We start from the raw sequence: 20,511 nt of genomic DNA, 5'->3' as shown, positions 1-20,511 counted from the left end.
GAAGCCAAGAGCCTCGGAGCGGGGGCGCATGCCAGCGACGCTACGAACCTCAGCGCAGGAAGAAAGCCACGTGCAGGCGTGTCCCTGGCGTGCACCCCGGTCCTCCGCACTGTGGGGACAGGAGCGAGGAAGCCCGTGTGGGTGCGTCTCTGCCTCGTGGGGCTCACATGGAGGGCAAATGCTCACTCACCAAACAAGGAAATCCACTTTGGCCACTGCATTGGGGGAGGGAGGGGGCAGGCAGTGAGGGGAAGATGAATCGAATTGTCCCTCTTGGATCACAAAGTATCTTAACCCAATGTAAACTCTTCTTCTTCGAGGGGACTCTTAACAGCAGGACGACTCCCGTGGGCACCCTGCCGAGGTGACTGAGGGCACTGCCCCCCAAAGTGGCCGGGTGCAGGACAGTCCCAGCTGCCCCGAGCCAGTGCTCCGGCCATTCGGGCCGGAGAAGTAGACCTGGGCGCCCCGCACGGGGCATTCTGGCCTCCGAGCTCGGCCGTGTGTTTCACAGTTTGTATATATTTTTTGAAAAACGTTCAGCCTGTCATTATTTACATACTTAGGGCTGTTTGATTCCTAAACCACAGCCCAAATATTTTCTTTTAAAATCTCTGTAAGTATCAAGACGTGTTCCACAGAAAGGGCAGTGTGTTCTCCCCGGGAACGGCCGCGCTGCCGAATACCTGCCTTGTTTTCTCAGGAAAACACTTAAATCACTTCTTGAGGTCCCGCCTTGGAGTGCATTTCGGTAGAAAACGCTTTATGAAGAAACAGTCCTTGTTAAATTGTTTTTTTGTGCTTTTTCCTTTTAAATGGGGTGTTTTTGCTAGGTATTTAGAAATTCCTCCCGTGGTGGGGGGTTAGGGGGTCCTTCCAAAAACCATCTCAGGTTCCAGCGATTAATTATCCCTAATGGACGCTTTTAGGGCGGTGTTTACTCCGTCCAGGCCGCGCAGCGGGAGTCCAGCATCTGCCTCCAGATCTCCCAGCCTCTTCCAAGGACGTGGGGGGAGAAACAGCAGCTGGCACCCAGGTTGGCACTCTCTGACTCTCTCACGGGGAACCTGTTTGCGCCAGGGAGCACGGGGAACCGGCCCTCCCCCCACCAAGGGCCGCAGAGCTCCCCTGTCTGTGCCTCCCGGCTTCCACCCCAAACACTGTCTCTCGGAGAGCCAGTGCCTCAGCCAGGAGCCCCGGTCCTGCAGAGGGCAGGTCCCCACTGCAGGGCAGGGTACCCGGGGTCAGAGCTCCGCGCCCCCCACCCCCCCGGCCGGGCAGCAGGTGCTCTGCCAGCAGGGAACACAGCCTCGCTGTCCGGGACCCGGGCAGGGCCGGCCGGCTGCTTGTTTGCACAGACCTGGGCTTGGCGGCCGCTCTGTCCTGCGACCTCAATCCTTCAATTCAGCCTCAGCGCTCTCTTTTTCTCTTGGCGTGGGCACGGCCCCCTCTCCAGGTAACCCTGAGACCCTGGAGGGGTCCGTGTGGTGTGGTGGTGTCTTTCTCACCCCCTTCACCGCATTCAATTTTCTGGGAAAAGGCTCATAAAGTAAGATGACAGCTAATCTGCCCAGAAACTATAATTCTTGCGTGTGACTCTCTGGGGAGCCAGTCATTGATTTCCTGTTGTTCTGAAACCGCAGGCCCCGGGCGGGGTGGGGCTGGCGCTCAACGGAACAACCCCCCCAGACAGAGAGGCCCTTCCAGGTGAGACCCCAGGGCGGGAAAGGCAGAACTCTCCAGCCATCCGCCACGGTGTCAGTCCTCGGTGGTCCTCAGTCAGTCGAAGAGAAGCTTTGCTTGGTGTGATATTTTATTTTTAGGAAGAAAAGATAAAAAGGTTGAGGAAAACAGAAAAGAACAATAAAGATCTTATTTGAGCCTGACCAGGCGGTGGCGCAGTGGATAGAGCAGGGGTCTCAAACTCACGGCCCACCAAACAATTTTGTGCGGCCCGCAGACTAATCCACGAAGTTCAAAATATTTTGGATAGCCTGACCTGTGGTGGCGCAGTGGATAAAGCGTTGACCTGGAAATGCTGAGGTTGCTGGTTCGAAACCCTGGGCTTGCCTGGTCAAGACACATATGGGAGTTGATGCTTCCTGCTCCTCCCCCTTCTCTCTCTCTGTCTCTGTCTCCTCTCTCTCTCTCTCTCTCTCCTTTCTAAAATGAATAAATAAAATAAAATAAAAATTAAAAAAAAAAGATGTTTAAAAAAAAAATATTTTGGATAAAATTAAGTAAGCCTAGGGGCCTTCTTGTATTTTTCATTTCTCTAGCATCCTAGCTAGATATTAGCTTAGTTAACAGCAGTTGTGATGCGAACTACAGTTTCTGGTCATTTTGTGACACTGAGTAAACTGCATGTATGATTGTGCTTGTTAAACTGATTTTTTTTTGTTTTCAACTGCAGTGAGAAAAGTGTGGCGTAACAGTTGCCTTTTGTAGACCTAGTGCGGCCCGCCGAACGGCTGTGATCTTGCTCTGTGGCCCACATGCTGAGTTGAGTTTGAGACCCCTGGGATAGAGCGTCAGACTGGGATGAGGAGGACCCAGGTTCGAAACCCTGAGGTCGCGGGCTTGAGCGCGGGATCATAGACATGACTCCACGGTCGCTGGCTTGAGCTCAAGGTTGCTGACTCAAGCCCCAGGTCGCTGGGTTGAGCAAGGGGTCAATCGCTCTGCTGTAACCCCCCCCCCCCAGGCAAGGCACATATGAGAAAGCAATCAATGAACAACTAAGTTGCTGCAATGAAGAAAAGACGCTTCTCATCTCCCTCCCTTTCTCTCTGTCCCTCTCTCTGTCTTTGTCACAAAAAATAAAAATAAAAGATCTTTTTTGAATGAAAAAGCAAAGTCTTAGCTGCTGCTCATTTGGTACCAAAAATTCTATCAAATTTTCAGATCCAACCTGGAATGATTAATATAAAAAATATATGTATATATTCCTCTGAGTAATCATTCTGAGTAAGCATCTAACCCAGGGGGCCCCAAACTACGGCCCGCGGTCTGCATGCGGCCCCCTAAGGCCGTTTATCCGGCCCCCGCCGCATTCCCGGAAGGGGCACCTCTTTCATTGGTGGTCAGTGAGAGGAGCATAGTTCCCATTGAAATACTGGCCAGTCTGTTGATTTAAATTTACTTGTTCTTTATTTTAAATATTGCATTTGTTCCCGTTTTGTTTTTTTTTACTTCAAAATAAGATATGTGCAGTGTGCATAGGCATTTATTCATAGTTTTTTCTTATAGTCTGGCCCTCCAACGGTCTGAGGGACAATGAACTGGCCCCCCGTGTAAAAAGTTGGGGGACCCCTGGTCTAGCCTCTCAAGAAGGATTTATGTCTGTAAACAGCGGTAAGTTTCTGAGTTTTCCGTTCACTCAGTCAGGCCGTCAGCGTTCACTGAACGGACCCCTTTGCTAGACAGATGCTGCCAGGACGGGTGAGGAATAAAACACACACAGCAAACAAGTAAACAAAGGAACGTAAACAACATAATGGCTCATTGAGAAATAATGAACAGATGCACGCAGGCCGGGGCAGAGAGGAGGTGAGAGCCTCTGACGTGGGCTGAGGCGTGGTGAAGCCCTGGTGACCTCACCTACGCTGAGCCCGGAAAGTTAGGACGCCATCTAAGTTCCCCAAACGCTGCGGTTTCAAACGGGGACCGCTGTGATCTCAGCTCCTGTGGCCGGGGCCAGGCTGCCCGGGATCCTGTGGCCGGGGCCCCTCACGGGCGGCAGCAACAACACCGGCTGGAGCGTGTGCCCTCCGCCGGCTGGGGCCTGTGCTCTCCGCAGCTGCAATCAGGCAGGCTCTGGTTCCGAGCTCGCTGGCCTTTCCTCTCCAGTCTCACTCTCGCGGGACAGCTGGTCAGCGGCTGCCCTCCGTCCCTGGGACTGGTCACAGCCCAGCGGCTGCTCTGATGGAGGGAGCAGGGGAGAGGAGCGATGGAAACAAGACGAGTCACGGGTGTGGGTGTCACCTGCTCTCAGAAGGGGCATCCCCTGCTTTGACCGTGTTCTGTTCACGGGAGGCACCGGGTTCAACCCACGCTCAAGGGGAGGGGACCCTGCAAGGTGGGGGACCGGAGGTGGGGTCCCCGAAGAGCTGGGTACCCCATAGCACCCGTGACGTGAAGAGCCAGCTGTGATGAGCGCTCAGACCCTGGCCGGGACGGGGACAGGTCACCTCTGAGAATCCCAACAGCAGCACCGCGCCATGGCCGGGCGGGTGACACGGGGTTTCGGAACAGCAGCCGCAGCCCAGGACGCCTGAGGCAGAGACAGACGGGAGTGGAAGCCCTTCCCCCTGAGGCAGAGACAGACGGGAGTGGAAGCCCTTCCCCCCCGGCTGCCCTGTTTACCTTTGTTTGTTTTGGGGAGCTGTGTTTTGACGGGTCAGCTCCTGCCTCTGAAGAGCACCTGCCCTCAGGCTGTGGCCCCAGATAGAGTCAACAGAGCTGATATTTATTCAGCACTTCATAAAGTCTTCATCATTTCACACACTGTTTACTCACGTTGCACTTTTAGAGTTTACAGGATCGCATGAGAGATCTGGTTTTATTTGCAGACCCGTTAATATTTGCGAACAGACATTCTATTCAAACACCACGTTCCCGCACCCACCCTGCCCCCGCCCCTGGCTCTGGAACCCGGCTCCCACCGTCAACGCAAGCAGAGCGCCCCGGACCCACCACCGTCACGGGATGCAGAGCACGGACTCCACCTCTGAAGACTTGTCTGGTTGCAGACGCACTCAGCCGTGACAGACACACAGCGGTGACACATGGCTGTTATGAAAGCTTCAGGTAACATGCACGCACCACATTGGAGATAAAACCAGAACACGGGACAGACACAGGCTGTGACGATTAAGACCCCGTAATCTGCAGCATTGACGTCGGGAAGGTGCATTTCCTGGTCTGCAATCCTGTCGTGAGAGAGCTAGATTCTAGATTTCAAAGATCGAGGAAGATTTCAAATAAACAGAGTGAAGTGGTTGACAACAGATCTGAGGTCATGCATACCGTGATAGTGCTTTTTTTTAAAAAAAAAAAAATTATATTCTGCCCTACCAGGCGGTGGCGCAGTGGATAGAGCGTCAGACTGGCATGCGGAGGACCCAGGTTCAAGACCCCGAGGTCGCCAGCTTGAGCAGGGGTTCACCTGGTTTGAGCAAAAAGCTCACCAGCTTGGACCCAAGGTCGCTGGCTCCAGCAAGGGGTCACTCGGTCTGTTGATGGCCCGCGGACAAGGCACATATGAGAAAGCAATCAATGAACAACTAAGGTGTCACAACGAAAAACTGATAATTGACACTTCTCATCTCTCTCCGTTCCTGTCTGTCTATCCCTATCTATCCCTCTCTCTGACTCTCTCTCTGTCTCTGTAGAAAAAAATGCCAATAAAGATGAAATCGTTATTAAATAACTCATATTTTTTTAAAAAAATTGTATTCTATTTCTATAAATACAGAAGATATCCCTGAGTTTGGTCAAGAGGAAAACCCCGCGCTCGGCTGAGTGAGGCCGATAGGAGCCGGCCCACTGGTGGGAAGCCGTGTGGCACCGAGGGGTCTGGGATGCCGCCCACAGAGACTGGACACGGCCACGGGGCAGCCTGAGGCACGGACACAGGAGATGTGGGCGCGTCCCCCGCGGTGCCCCGTTTTGTGACCTAACAAATGGAGAAGTAAGTGCTTTGGGACCCTGGGGTCCCGGTTAGGACCCAGCTCTGTGGACCTTGTGAGATCCGCCCATCTCCCCGATGGGCTACTTGATTCCTGTGCTCCCGGGACGCCCGATTCAGAACTTGGTTGTAAGGATCAAATGTGGTTGCAGACGGTCAGGGACCGGGCACAGACCTAGGACAGAAGGCGGGTTCAATCTCACCGACAGAGGAAAAGCTGAGACTCTCCCGCGGCCTCAGAGTGCCAACACCACGGCCGGCAGCGGCCCCTCTGACCGTCAGGTGCCTCTCATCCTGTCCGCACTTCCTCCTGCCAAGCCGACCAGCCCCTGACTGTTTCTGGAACTCCTGCCTCGGGGCTTTGCCCTGCGGTCTCCTCCCCCTGGAGAGCTCCCGGTTCAGAGAGCTGTGTGGCTCGATGGCCCGTGTCCTTCAGACGTCTGCTTCTGTCACCTGAGTGCAGGGAGGGTCCTCGAGGGTGCCCGTTATAACAAATGCGTGGGGACCGGTCGGCAGCCGAGGAGCAAACATGCCGGTCAGTTCATCCCGCACCCAGCACCTCGGGGCGGCCACAGGCTTCCCCTGCTGCCCGGCACGCTGGTCAGTTCATCCCGCACCCAGCGCCTCGGAGCGGCCACAGGCTTCCCCTGCTGCCCGGCACGCTGGTCAGTTCATCCCGCACCCAGCGCCTCCCTCGGGGCGGCCACAGGCTTCCCCTGCTGCCCGGCACGCTGGTCAGTTCATCCAGCACCCAGCGCCTCGGGGCGGCTACAGGCTTCCCCTGCTGCCCGGCACGCTGGTCAGTTCATCCCGCACCCAGCGCCTCGGGGTGGCCGCACGCTTCCCCTGCTGCCCGGCACGCTGGTCAGTTCACCCCGCACCCAGCGCCTCGGGGTGGCCGCACGCTTCCCCTGCTGCCCGGCATGCTGGTCAGTTCATCCCGCACCCAGCGCCTCGGGGTGGCCGCACGCTTCCCCTGCTGCCCGGCACGCTGGTCAGTTCATCCCGCACCCAGCGCCTCCCTCGGGGCGGCCGCACGCTTCCCCTGCTGCCCGGCACGCTGGTCAGTTCACCCCGCACCCAGCGCCTCGGGGCGGCCACAGGCTTCCCCTGCTGCCCGGCACGCTGGTCAGTTCATCCAGCACCCAGCGCCTCGGGGCGGCCACAGGCTTCCCCTGCTGCCCGGCACGCTGGTCAGTTCATCCCGCACCCAGCACCTCGGGGCGGCCACAGGCTTCCCCTGCTGCCCAGGACCGCGGGTCTCGGCCGCGCTCGGTGTAGAAACGGGAGCCGGGACAGATGTTTCTGACGTTCGTCCCAGTTTTGACAGGAAGAGGCTGCCGGGCCAGCTGGTGTCCCCACGAGGGTGAACATCAGCGCTGTAAACGCGAGACGTCTGTTCATCTGAATCAGGTCTCCAGAGCCTCGCTCACCCCTGGCTTCTAACGACGCCTCTTCTAGTTTATGTACGATTAACTCCATTGACCTGTTAAAACCTGTTCCGACGTGTCCTGTTGTATTGGTTTTATTTTCACCTTTATTCTAACCATCAATTGGCCTACATTTTTTTTTTATTCTTCATTTTCTAAAAATTTTATTTATGAAATTGAATTTAGTGGGGGTGGCATTGATCCACAGAGCCCGTAAGTTTCAGGGGAGCATCTCGGTAGCGTCTGAACTGTTGGCTGCGTGGTGTGCCCGTCACCCAGAGTCGGGTCATTTCCCGTCACCGTCTGTGGGTCCCTCTGGACTCTCCTCCCCTCCAGCCCTCTCTCCCTGGAACCACTTCATTCTTATCTCTCAACTGACCTCCATTTTGAAGTTCGTGCAATACCACTGTGACGTGTGCTTCAAGAACGGGACCTTCAAGAACGAAATTAAGGTATCGTAGGACACTCCTCTCGGTTGTGTTCCTGCGTCCACGAGTGTCGAACCTCCGTGCGGCCCTCCCCCTGGGGGTGTGGGGGCCGTGTCTCAGAATCGCCAGCGCTCCCCACACCCCGCCCTGCCCGTCTCCCCAGCACCGTCGGCTTACTCGTCCTGGCGAGGGTCTCCTCAGGCAGCACGGCGTGTCTGCGTCTAACACCCAGGTTCTCAGCACGCGGTGGTCCAGAGTGTGTACCCCAACTCTGCGTCTCGGCCAACTTGCAGAAAGCGGCCGTGAGCCGACCGACCAAACTCACAGACGTGGACAAGAGAAGGGTGGTGACCAGAGGGGAAGGGGGCTGGGGTGGGGGGTGGGGAGAGTGCAGGGGGTCAAACACACAGGGTCGGAAGGAGACGAGACTTCAGGAGGTGGCACGCGATGCAGTGGACAGAGGATGTGACACAGAACTGGGCCTGGAAACCGGTATCACTTCACCAACCCGTGTCACCCCAATGCATGTCATACATTTTTTAAATGGAAAAAAAAAAATGCTTTTTTTCTGCCCACATTTTAAAGATTTTGTCCCTTTCAGAAAGTCAGTGGGTACCAGACAGAGTCTGTTAGTTTCCAACTCAGGGCGAGAGTCTGTCTTCTCTTACTTCCCAGGCCGGCGTGAGAGCACAGACGCGGTCTCCGGGGCTTTGCCGCATAAATGAAAGCAATTATCATGACCCACGTGGCCTCGGTGTATTCAGTCCATCTGTGGAAGGCGTGGCTGAGCGATGGGCCAGCTCCTTCTCCTCGGAAGGCGCCAGGGGCGGCTAGCTCCAGGCCGGTGTCCTCTTCACACAGATCAACGGACGTTAAGAACTCTGCGCTGAGGATAGTAATTCACGGACACCTGGTGCCACCTTCTCGGGCCCTCAGCGGGACAGGATGGGCACGCGCTTCCCCTCCGTGCAGGCTGAGAGGGTGGAGGCAGGAAGTCCGCCACTGCTGTCTCCTACCGGGGGCTGGCTCACCCGGACCCTGTGGTGGTCCCAGCTATCTCCTGCGGGGGGCTGGCTCACCCGGACCCTGTGGTGGTCCCAGCTATCTCCTGCGGGGGGCTGGCTCACCCAGACCCTGTGGTGGTCCCAGCTGTCTCCTGCAGGGGGCTGGCTCACCCGGACCCTGTGGTGGTCCCAGCTGTCTCCTGCGGGGGGCTGGCTCAACCGGACCCTGTGGTGATCCCAGCTGTCTCCTGCGGGGGGCTGGCTCACCTGGACCCTGTGGTGGGTCCCAGCTATCTCTTGTGGGGGGCTGGCTCACCCGGACCCTGTGGTGGTCCCAGCTGTCTCCTGCGGGGGGCTGGCTCAACCGGACCCTGTGGTGGTCCCAGCTGTCTCCTGCAGGGGGCTGGCTCACTCAGACCCTGTGGTGGGTCCCAGCTGTCTTCTGCGAGGGGCTGGTTCACCTGGACCCTGTGGTGGTCCCAGCTGTCTCCTGCAGGGGGCCGGCTCACCTGGACCCTGTGGTGGGTCCCAGCTATCTCTTGCGGGGGGCTGGCTCACCCAGACCCTGTGGTGGTCCCAGCTGTCTCCTGCAGGGGGCTGGCTCACCCGGACCCTGTGGTGGTCCCAGCTGTCTCCTGCAGGGGGCTGGCTCACCCAGACCCTGTGGTGGTCCCAGCTGTCTCCTGCAGGGGGCTGGCTCACTCAGACCCTGTGGTGGTCCCAGCTGTCTCCTGCAGGGGGCTGGCTCACCCAGACCCTGTGGTGGTCCCAGCTATCTCCTGCAGGGGGCTGGCTCACCCAGACCCTGTGGTGGTCCCAGCTATCTCCTACAGGGGGCTGGCTCACCCAGACCCTGTGGTGGTCCCAGCTATCTCCTGCAGGGGGCTGGCTCACTCAGACCCTGTGGTGGGTCCCAGCTGTCTCCTGCAGGGGGCTGGCTCACCCAGACCCTGTGGTGGTCCCAGCTGTCTCCTGCAGGGGGCTGGCTCACCCAGACCCTGTGGTGGTCCCAGCTATCTCCTGTGGGGGGCTGGCTCACCTGAACCCTGTGGTGGTCCCAGCTGTCTCCTACCGGGGGCCGGCTCACCCGGACCCTGTGGTGGTCCCAGCTGTCTCCTGCAGGGGGCTGGCTCACCCAGACCCTGTGGTGGTCCCAGCTGTCTCCTGCAGGGGGCTGGCTCACCCGGACCCTGTGGTGGTCCCAGCTATCTCCTGCAGGGGGCTGGCTCACCCGGACCCTGTGGTGGTCCCAGCTGTCTCCTGCGGGGGGCTGGCTCACCCAGACCCTGTGGTGGTCCCAGCTATCTCCTGCAGGGGGCTGGCTCACCCAGACCCTGTGGTGGGTCCCAGCTGTCTCCTGCAGGGGGCTGGCTCACCCAGACCCTGTGGTGGTCCCAGCTATCTCCTGCAGGGGGCTGGCTCACCCAGACCCTGTGGTGGTCCCAGCTGTCTCCTGCGGGGGGCTGGTTCACCTGGACCCTGTGGTGGTCCCAGCTGTCTCCTGCAGGGGGCTGGTTCACCTGGACCCTGTGGTGGGTCCCAGCTGTCTCCTGCGGGGGGCTGGTTCACCTGGACCCTGTGGTGGTCCCAGCTGTCTCCTGCAGGGGGCTGGCTCAACCGGACCCTGTGGTGGTCCCAGCTGTCTCCTGCAGGGGGCTGGCTCACCCAGACCCTGTGGTGGGTCCCAGCTATCTCCTGCAGGGGGCTGGTTCACCTGGACCCTGTGGTGGTCCCAGCTGTCTCCTGCAGGGGGCTGGTTCACCTGGACCCTGTGGTGGGTCCCAGCTATCTCCGGCAGGGGGCTGGCTCACCCGGACCCTGTGGTGGTCCTAGCTGCCCACACACTCCCTTCCCGTGAAGGTGCTCACGCCCCGCTCTGTTCAATCGCTCAGAGCCTCCCAGGAAGTGTCCGCTGTTTGTCCAAGGAGGCCTCAGTGATCCCGGCGAGGTGACCCTCGGCCCGATGGCATCTCATTAAACCTTGCAGCATCTCCCCGTGAGCAGGCTGAGCCCAGACCCTGGCCCGCATCCCCCAGAGCGAACTCCGTGCCCCGTACAGAAAATGCAACCCATGTGTTCCAGACGCTTTTTCGTTTGGCTCGTCAGCCTCGTTTTATTAGGGGCTATTTGACATCAAAGAAGGCACTTCAGCCTCTTTCTTCCTTACCCTCCCCCCCCCCCAGAACAGCAGTAACACAAGGGCCTGAGCCTAATTTTCATGTTGGAAACCACATGGTATGAAGTAGAAGCAAATCCAAAGGGGGGGAAAAGAATAAAATAAAATAAAAAAAGATTTTCCCTGTAATATTGGAAATTCGTGTGCCCAGCCTCAGGAAAAGATGAGAAGACCCTGTATAAAACATGTCGTGTGTACTAAAAAGGGCTTTGTTTAATCGAGCACGCCCTCACATGGGGCCGTTTATTCAAACGAAGTCTCCAGCCGTATTAAATAATGTTTTAAAGTGTAAACACACGAAATATCAAAGTTTTCAGAAACCGAAAGACCATGAGAAATATCTCGGTGGATGTGAAGAGAGAGAGAGAGAGAGGAGACAGGGTGGAAGGCGCGTCCACGAGAAAGCCGCCCACGCCCAGCCGGGTCGTGTAAACACACGGTTCCGTTCGTCTAGCCGGCTCAGCGCCGACCTGAGTTCTTGTATCTGGCCGTGACTCAGGTGTCAAGTGCTTCCAAAAGTTACAACAACAAAACGAACCTCACAGACAGACAGCAGTGCGGCGGTCGCCAGAGGGAAGGGGAGGTCACGGGGAGACAGGCCGTGGTGGAAGGACAGGGCTGGTGGACACACGGGACAGCGTACGGAGTGTTGCAGAGCTCTGCATCGGAAACCTGCATAAGGTTATTAACCTGTGGACCCCCAACAAACTCAGTTAGGAAAAAAAGTAACAACGAAAGCCTTTGATGTTTTGTTTTTTTTTTTTTCTTTTCTGAGGCCGACCGTGCGAACGAATTCAGCACAGATTCCATCCTGGTTTTCTGCGCAGGGCGTTCGGGTCGTTGGGAGGTCGAGCCTGACCTGTTTGAACCCACGGGCCTCAGTGCCTTTCGGAACGTGGAGCCCAAATCTGATGCCTCCGGTCGGTGTCAGAGGTCACGGAACCCGACGGGACAGCCCAGGATTTCAGCCAGCCTGGGCGTGGCCGCCTGGCGAATAAGCCATCTCGCCGGACAGACGGAGACGGTGGTTTGAGGCCCCGCTGTGAGCAAGGAGGGGGCCTGGTGTTTCCGTGTCACCTCCGAGAAGCACCGCATGACACATCGCACGGCAGACAGACGTTTCCAAACGGAGCTCTAGGATGTGGCCTGGATTCTCCCCCCGGGGCGGGGAAGGCTGGTCCACATGCTGCCCCCTGGCCTGAACCACGGAGTGCCTAGGACGAGGTGGAATAGGTTAATGAAAACAGCATGTTGCTTTCCCCAGAGAGCCAGGGCGGCTTTGCAGGCTGCCATGTCCTGGGGGGGGAGGGGTATGTTAACTCATCACAGCCGCCCCCCCCCCGCCCCCCGCGGACTCACAACTGCAGAGGCAAGAGACTAAGACAGATTCCTCTCTTCTTCCACCATGAACTGTCCCCCTGAAGTGTGTCTACGCTGCCACATGCCTGGACTTGGATGATCAGGACTAACGACCTTTGTCTTGAGACACGGCTCTCGGCTGAGACGGATCGCGCTGAGTCGTGGGCCATCCTCGGAAGCGCTTTAAAAAGAAGTCCGGAGCGAGAAGGCGGCCTTCAGGTGTTCCAGGGACGGGGGGGCCCTTTCGAGAGGCACAGTCTGCATCCAGTCTGAACTCTGGGGTTGGTTAGAGCCTTCTTCTGCTCGGCGGTTCTTTCTGTAACTTCCAGGACGTCTCCCAAGCGTGTCGCGTGTGTAAACTATCTTTCCGGTTCCGTCAGGGTCAGTAAGAAGGGGACTAGCTCCTGCAAGATGGAGAAGGGGTCTCCCACCGTGAGAACTGGCCAGACACAACCTCACCAGAGACGCTTCCTCCCTCGTGGTCCCAGCCTGTCCCCTGTCACCCAGACTCCCAAGTGTCCCTGTCACCTGCCCCAGACCTCTGGCTGCTCGGACCACACTGCTCCACCGGCACACGGCACCGTCTTCTCCCTGCAGGTAACGAGGAAACGTCTGAAGGAGCTCCCACTCCGGGCCCCGGACGGGTCAGCCGGTCCTCGGCCCATCACCCCGGCTGCCCTCAGCCCCAACACCAAGGCTGGAATCAGGAAGGAGAAGGTGACCTGAAGACAAGCTGGGACAGTCCCTCCCACTCCGAGCCCAGGAGTCGGCCAGATGGAAGAAGACCGCCCACCCCACAGGGACCGGGGGACAAGGAAGAGGCAGGCTGGCCCTGACAAGTCGCAGAGAACCGTCGCGCAAACTCGGGGCGCTGGCAGAGGGGCCAGGACTCGGTGTCCCCAGGGGCTCCTTAGTCCTCGGAGTCTCAGCGCGGCCCTGGTTGCAAAGGCAGCTCAGCCGGGGGCCACACTGTCCCCCCCCCCGAGTCTCAGCAGGGCCCTGGTTGCGAAGGCAGCTCAGCCGAGAGCCACTGTCCCCCCTCGGAGTCTCAGCGCGGCCCTGGTTGCAAAGGCAGCTCAGCCGGGGGCCACTGTCCCCCCCCCTCGGAGTCTCAGCACGGCCCTGGTTGCAAAGGCAGCTCAGCCGAGGGCCACTGTCCCCCCTCGGAGTCTCAGCAGGGCCCTGGTTGCAAAGGCAGCTCAGCCGGGGGCCACACTGCCCCCCCCCCCCGGAGTCTCAGCAGGGCCCTGGTTGCAAAGGCAGCTCAGCCGGGGGCCACTGTCCCCCCCCTCGGAGTCTCAGCAGGGCCCTGGTTGCAAAGGCAGCTCAGCCGAGGCCACTGTCCCCTCCACCCCCCCGCCAGTTTCAGACACAAAGAGATGAGGGAACAGGGGCTGGTCCCCGAGGGAAACAGAGGTGGTCTCCTCCGTTGGCACATTAATTATAACTCTGCTTTGTGTTTCCATGGTGCCTTTCGGGTGGAGGCACATCTTGAACTTGCCCCAAGTCTGTGTCCAGCTGATGGGCCACTTCGGGCATTGCAGGAGGGCCTTCCTGTAGTGAAAACGTGTGTCCATCTCACTGAGCTGCTATCACACGTCTTCCTTATACACATATTTAAAATCCCTTCATGGCCTGACCAGGCAGTGGCGCAGTGGATAGAGCATTGGACTGGGATGCGGAGGACCCAGGTTCGAGACCCCGAGGTCGCCGGCTTGAGCACGGGTTCATCTGGTTTGAGCAAAGCTCACCAGCTTGAGCCCAAGGTCGCTGGCTTGAGCAAGGGGTCACTGGCTCTGCTATAGCCCCCTTGGTCAAGGCACATATGAGAAGCAATCAATGAACAACTAAGATGCCGCAACGAAGAATTGAGCTTCTCATCTCTCTCCCTTCCTCTATGTCTGTCCCTGTCTGTCCCTCTCTCTGTCTCTGCCACAACAAAACAAAACCCTTCATGCTACCATTCTTGTTTAATCAATTACCTTTCAAAGATGCTTTAATAAGAAGAAAAATCTTACGCACTTACCAATGCCATTACCAATACCTTGGCGTATATTGTGTCTCCTACCATCCAGAGGATTCACGTTGACAATTCACTCCTGCAGGCACAGCTGTGTTTTTTATTTATTTTTTTTACCTTTTGTACATGGGAAAAGTATTTTGTCCCCACGTGGAAAGATATTTTGCTGATGTGAGCTTCCAGGATGACAGTAGTAATCTCTTGGGCACTTTCAAAGAATTGTTTCCCCGTTTTCTCACCTGAATGGCTTCATTTCTTAAAAGCTGGGATAGAATTCCCACAGTTTAAAATTCACCGTTTCGAAGTATACGATTCAGTGGTTTTTGGTGCATCCTCAGAGTGGTAGAACCATGACCGGTGTCTGGCTCCACCATATTTTCATTGCCTCCCAAAGAAACGCCACCCCCCGTGAGCTATCGGTCCCTGTTCAGCCGGGCCCCCACTCACAAACATGAACCTGCTTTCTCGCTCTGTGGATTGTCCCCAGCCGGGAGGTTTCACGTGAATAGAATCATGCCGTATGTGGGACCCCGTGACTGACTTCCTTCACTTAGCATGATGTTTTCACACTTCATCCGTGTGACAGCATGCGACGGGACACCATTCATGTTTGTGTGGCTGGGTAACGTTCCACTGGAGGGGAAACCACTTTGTTTATGCAGCTGTCAGCGTGGACATCAGACTCGCTCCCACCTGGGCTGTTACAGATAATGCTGCCGCGAACATTCCTGTCCACGTTTCTGTGCAACAGGTGTTCCCTGTCCTCTGGGTGTGTGTCCAAGAACGGCATTGCGCATGCACAGGGCCGCCTCAGGTTTAATTTTGAGGAACTGCCCCAATATTTTATTTTATTTTATTTTAAAGATTTTATTTATTATAGAGAATTGAGAGAGAGAGAGAGAGAGAGAGAGAGAGAGAGAGAGAGAGAAGGGGGAGGAGCAGGAACCATCAACTCCCATATGTGCCTTGACCAGGCAAGCCCCGGGTTTTGAACCGGCAACCTCAGTGTTTCCAGGTTGACGCTTTATCCACTGCGCCACCACAGGTCAGGCCTGCCCAAATATTTTAAACGGAGAGAGTGCCCCACTTTGCTTTCCCGTCAGCAATAAATGAGTTCCAATCTCTCCACCGCCTTGTCATCACTTGTTTTCTTCCTTAAAAAACAAAAACAAACTCTAGCCACCCTAGGGATGTGAAGTAGTGTCTCAGTGGGGTTTCTGGTTTGCGTCCTTTACCAGTAACGATGTCGGGCCTCTTCTCCTAACTCACTCGCAAGCTGTGTATCTTTCGCACTGTTTTCACTAGGTTATGTTATTTTTATTACTGAGTTTAAAGAAAAGTAGTTAGATCAATACAGGGGGTCCTCAGGTTACGATAGTCTTGACATACGGCGTTTGGAGTTGACGACGCTCACTCCCATATTACCTTTAAAAAATGGAGACTTGAATGTGTTTCAGTTTACGCTGTTGGCGTTGTACTTAGGAACCACGTGGGTGAACGGTGTTGGTCACGCACGGCGGAAGAATACGCAGTCATGCGGCGACGAGTGAGGGAGTGGGCGTCCCCCAGTGCGCTGACCTACGGCCTTGTGAACTGTTAAAAGTGCAAGTGTCTCATTTGTGTTGTGTGTTTGGTGACTTTTTGGTCCATATCATGGTTCCTAAATGAAAAGCAGAGTCTTCAGATGGCAACGCTCCAGAGAATAGGAAAGCATCGTAACGGTAGTGGAATCAGAAGACATCGTGAGGAGATCAGAGAAAGAATCGGCTGAGGACCTCACTGAGCTGGAGAAGCAGCTGACTGATGAGGAAGCGATAGAAACCCCAGAACTCAAGAGACTTCCTACCAAGGGTTGGCAGGTGTTTCTATGGGAGAGGATGGGTTGGTAAAGTTTCAGGCTGAGGATCCCAGCGACGGCAGATTCAGTAAGGTCTACAGAGCTGTCGTGCATGTCTTGCAATGCAATAGGCAGATTTTGGAAGAGAAGTCATCAACCTTCCAGACTAGCCTGGAACAATTCTACGAAGGTAGAGAGGCCTGCAACAGACCCTGTACCCTCTACATCAGCTGCTTCCTGAGATGAAACACCTGTAGTACAGGTAGAACCTTCTCCAGCATCTCCTGCATGTTCCTTAGGCAATCCTGACTCACCTGACCCAGTGTCTCCAGCACCTGCTGCAGGTTCTCCTGCCTCTCCAGCTTCCTCCTCCCAGTGGGTCACTTTCCCACCTTTCAATGCCCCCTCCCGTGTGCAAGCCAACCCCAGGAATAAAGGTAAGGAACCTTTTTTTGCACTGCACTCATTTTTTCTGTTACTACAGTACAGTGTATTTATGTCCTTCTTCTCTGGCTTAGTTGTGTTTTCATGTTCTAGAATCTAGATGATGATTTTACAACTGTGTTAGGAGAGGTAAGTGACTTAGGCTAGGGTGTATTTTTACTTACACCAAAATTTGGGTTACATCATTGTCGTAGGAGCAGAACTGTGTCATAACCCAAGGACCCCCTGTAGGTAGGTAGGTGGATGGATGGATAGATAGATAGATAGATAGATAGACAGACAGACAGACAGACAGATATGAAACTGTGGTTTAATTCATGGTCACAAAAATGTATCTCTGCATTTTCCTCTAGGAGTTTTATAGCTCTTATATTTTAGGTCATTGATCAACTTTGAGTTCACTGCATATATGGTGTGAGAAACGGCTTCATTTCATTCATTTGCATATGGATATCCAATATGGATATCCAACTGTCCCAGCACAATTTGTTGCAAAGATGAATTTTCCCCAACTGAAAATCAATTTGCCATGGATGTCGGGGTCTATTGCTGAACTCTTGACTTTATTCTAATTGATGTATCTATGTTTATTGCCAGTATCACGCTGTCTTGCTCACTGTAGTTTCGTAATAAGCTTTGGAATTGGGACGTATGAGGACTTCAAGTTTGTTCTTCTTCTTTTAAATATTGTTTTGGCTCATTCGTATCTCTCGAATTTCCTTATTAAATTTAGAATCAGCTTGTTGATTTCTTGAAAATAAAGGCAGTTGGAATTATTTATTTATTTATTTATTTTAAATTTTTAAAAATTTTTTTTATTTTATTTATTCATTTTTTAGAGAGGAGAGAGAGGGGGGGAAGAGAGAGGAAAGAGAGACAGAGAGAGAGAAGGGGGGAGGAGCTGAAAGCATCAACTCCCATATGTGCCCTGACCAGGCAAGCCCAGGGTTTTGAACCGGCGACCTCAGCATTCCAGGTCGACGCTTTATCCACTGCACCATCACAGGTCAGGCCAGGCAGTTGGAATTTTGATAGGTATTGCATTGAATCTGTAGATCAATTTGGGAAGGTTTATCTTCCTCAACATATTAAGTCCTCCAGTTCGTGAACATGAAACGACTTTCCAGTTATGATTTTTTAAATTTATTTTCTAATGGATCTTACTGGGGTGGCATTGGTTAATAAAAGCACACAGGTTTCAGGTGTGCAATTCTACAGCACATCATTGTGTACTGTGTTGTGTGTTCACCACCCCAAGTCCGGGCCCCTCCCATCACCAAGTGCCCCCCTGTACCCCCTCTCTCTACCTTCCCCACACCCCTTTCTCTTTTGTAATCACTATCCTGTTGTGCTTCTATGAGGTTATTTTTCTTTACTTAATCCATTCACTTTTTTCACCCAAAAATGTTTTGCAAGATTTAATGCACATGTCTACACTTCTTTCGTTAAATTTATTTCTTAAGTAGTTTAGTCTTTTTAATCCTGTTTAAATGTAATCATTTTCTTACTTTCACACTTTGATTTTTTCATTGCTAGTGTTTAAAAATACAACCAATCTTTATATATTTATCCTGTGTCTTGTAAGCTTGATGCACTATTAGTTTGTGTGAGAGACTTTTTTTATATGCAAGCTCGTGTCCTCTGCAAATGCAGTTTTACTTCTTCCCTTCCAAACTGGATATCCTTTACTTGTCCTACCTATCAGTCCTGTTATCATCTCAAGTACAATGTTGAATATAGGTGGCAAGGCTAGACATGTTTTTCATGTTTCCAGGGGGGAAACATCCAGCTTTTCACCAGTACATACGACGTAAACTGTGTGTTTTTTCAGATGCCCTTTCTCTGGTTGAGAAAGTTTCTGTTCTTAGTTTGTTGAGTGCTTTTACCATGAAAAGGTATAGCATTTTGTTAAAAGCTTTTTCTGCATGTGCTGAGATAAAGAAAGAAAGAATACTTCTTTATTCTATTAATATGGTATATCATATTATTTTCAGATGTTAAATCAACTGTGCATCCCTGCGATAAATCTCACATGGTTGTGTTTTCCGTGTGCTTTTTGCATAATGCGGAGTTTGGTTTGCTAGTATTTTGTAGAAGATTTTTTATATTCAAAATAGTCATTTGTCTCTATATTTCTTTTCCTGTGACACAGTTGTCTTGTTTGAAATCTGGTCTTATAAAAACGAGACGTCTATTTTTGGGGAAGAGTTTATAAAGGGTGAATATTCTTTGAAAATATTTTATATGTATTTTTTTCCCTTTTTTATTGAATTTAGTGGGGTGACACTGGTTAACAAAATTACATAGGTTTCGGATGCACGATCCCACAACACAGCAGCTGTGCCCTGCACTGTGTGCCACCACCCCCAGTCGAGTCCCCCTCCATCACCGTGTGTCTTCCTTCTGCCTCCGTCTGCCTCCCCAGCAATCGCCACTCTGCTGTTCATGCCCGTTAGCTTCTTCTCTTGTCTTTTTTCCCCAGTACATTCCCTCCCCCCCTCAGCCCCTCCGACAACTTCCCCACAGTTCTCAGCCCGCTCTCTGTCTATACGAGTCTGTCTATATTTTGTGGATTATCAATAGTTCATTTTATAGATGTCAACACTAGAGCAATTTGGTCTTGGAATTTAATTTCCTTTGTGAAGTTTTATTATTATTATTAAATCAATCTCTTGTGATAGTGCTATTTGGGTTTCCTGTTTCTTCTTCAATGACTTCTTGTAGCCTATATACTCTAACTTTTATTGGGGTTTTTTTTTCTTTTCTTGTTGCTTGTTTGGATTTAGCTTACATTGACTTTTTATTTTTTATTTTTTTATTTTTTTTCTTCATTTTTCTGAAGCTGGAAACAGGGAGAGACAGTCAGACAGACTCCTGCATGCGCCCGACCGGGATCCACCCGGCACGCCCACCAGGGGCGACGCTCTGCCCACCACGGGGCGATGCTCTGCCCATCCTGGGCATCGCCATGTTGCGACCAGAGCCACTCTAGCGCCTGAGGCAGAGGCCACAGAGCCATCCCCAGCACCCGGGCCATCTTTGCTCCAATGGAGCCTTGGCTGCGGGAGGGGAAGAGAGAGACAGAGAGGAAGGTGCGGCGGAGGGGTGGAGAAGCAAATGGGTGCTTCTCCTGTGTGCCTGGCCGGGAATCGAACCCGGGTCCTCTGCACGCGAGGCCGACGCTCTACCGCTGAGCCAACCGGCCAGGCCTGACTTTTTATTTTTAAGGTGAGATGTTAGGTTATTTGTTTGACATCTTTCATCTTCTTAATGACGTTTGTTTCACTTAGATGCGTAGGTCACTATTTGTCATCCAAGTTCAGAGGTTTTCAGCCGTTATTCCTGCATACATTATTTCTGGTGAGAAATGTGCTGCCTTTGCTATTTTTGTTTCTTTCTCCATCGCCCTTGGCGGCTTGCAGGGCTCTGCCTTTTCCCCTGTTCTTCAGAATGTTGACTATGCTGTGCCTCGAAGTAGTTTTTATTCATGTCTTTGTGTTTGGGGTTTGTGGGTGTGTAGTTTTCATTAAATCTGAAATTTTTTCAGGAAGTATTTACTGTAATATTTTCTCTGCCCTGACACCATCTCCTCTTTTGATGAGTCCAGTCGCATTTATGTTGGCGTCCTTCAAACTGTCTCGCGGTTCCCGTAGCTCTTTCCATTTTAGTCTCTCTCTGTATCTTTTCCTTTGAGTAGCTTCTCTTCTTAAGTCTTCAAGTTCACTCTTCATATAAAAGTTCAGTGTATAATTTGCCATTGATCTGATCTGGAGTCTTTTTTACTGCAGCTATTGCATTTACCAATTCTTAAAGTTTGACTTTATTTTTTTTCCCATCTTTCCTGCTTTTTTTTTTTTTTTTTTTTTTGTACTTTCCTGAAGCTGGAAACGGGGAGGCAGTCAGACAAACTCCTGCATGCACCCTACCGGGATCCACCTGGCACGCCCACCAGGGGGCGATGCTCTGCCCATCTGGGGCGTCGCTCTGTTGCATCCAGAGCCATTCTAGCGCCTGAGGCAGAGGCCATAGAGCCATCCTCAGCGCCCAGGCCATCTTTGCTCCAGTGGAGCCTTGGCTGCGGGAGGGGAAGAGAGAGACAGAGAGGAAGGAGAGGGGGAGGGGTG

The 20,511-nt window shown here is 53.5% G+C and overlaps 1 non-coding gene across 1 annotated transcript; it reads right to left on the bottom strand.

The window, feature by feature from the left end:
• Nucleotides 1–19,520: 19,520 nt before the first annotated feature.
• Nucleotides 19,521–19,597, bottom strand: TRNAA-CGC (transfer RNA alanine (anticodon CGC)). Its single transcript has one exon. It is a non-coding gene; the product is annotated as a tRNA-Ala (tRNA).
• Between the last annotated feature and the right edge of the window lie 914 nt (nt 19,598–20,511).

Source organism: Saccopteryx leptura, chromosome 3, assembly GCF_036850995.1.
Source record: "Saccopteryx leptura isolate mSacLep1 chromosome 3, mSacLep1_pri_phased_curated, whole genome shotgun sequence".
NCBI classification, from domain to species: Eukaryota; Metazoa; Chordata; class Mammalia; order Chiroptera; family Emballonuridae; genus Saccopteryx; species Saccopteryx leptura.
The sequence above is the reverse complement of the archived record's forward strand: the minus strand, read 5'-3'. Positions and strand labels throughout refer to the sequence as shown.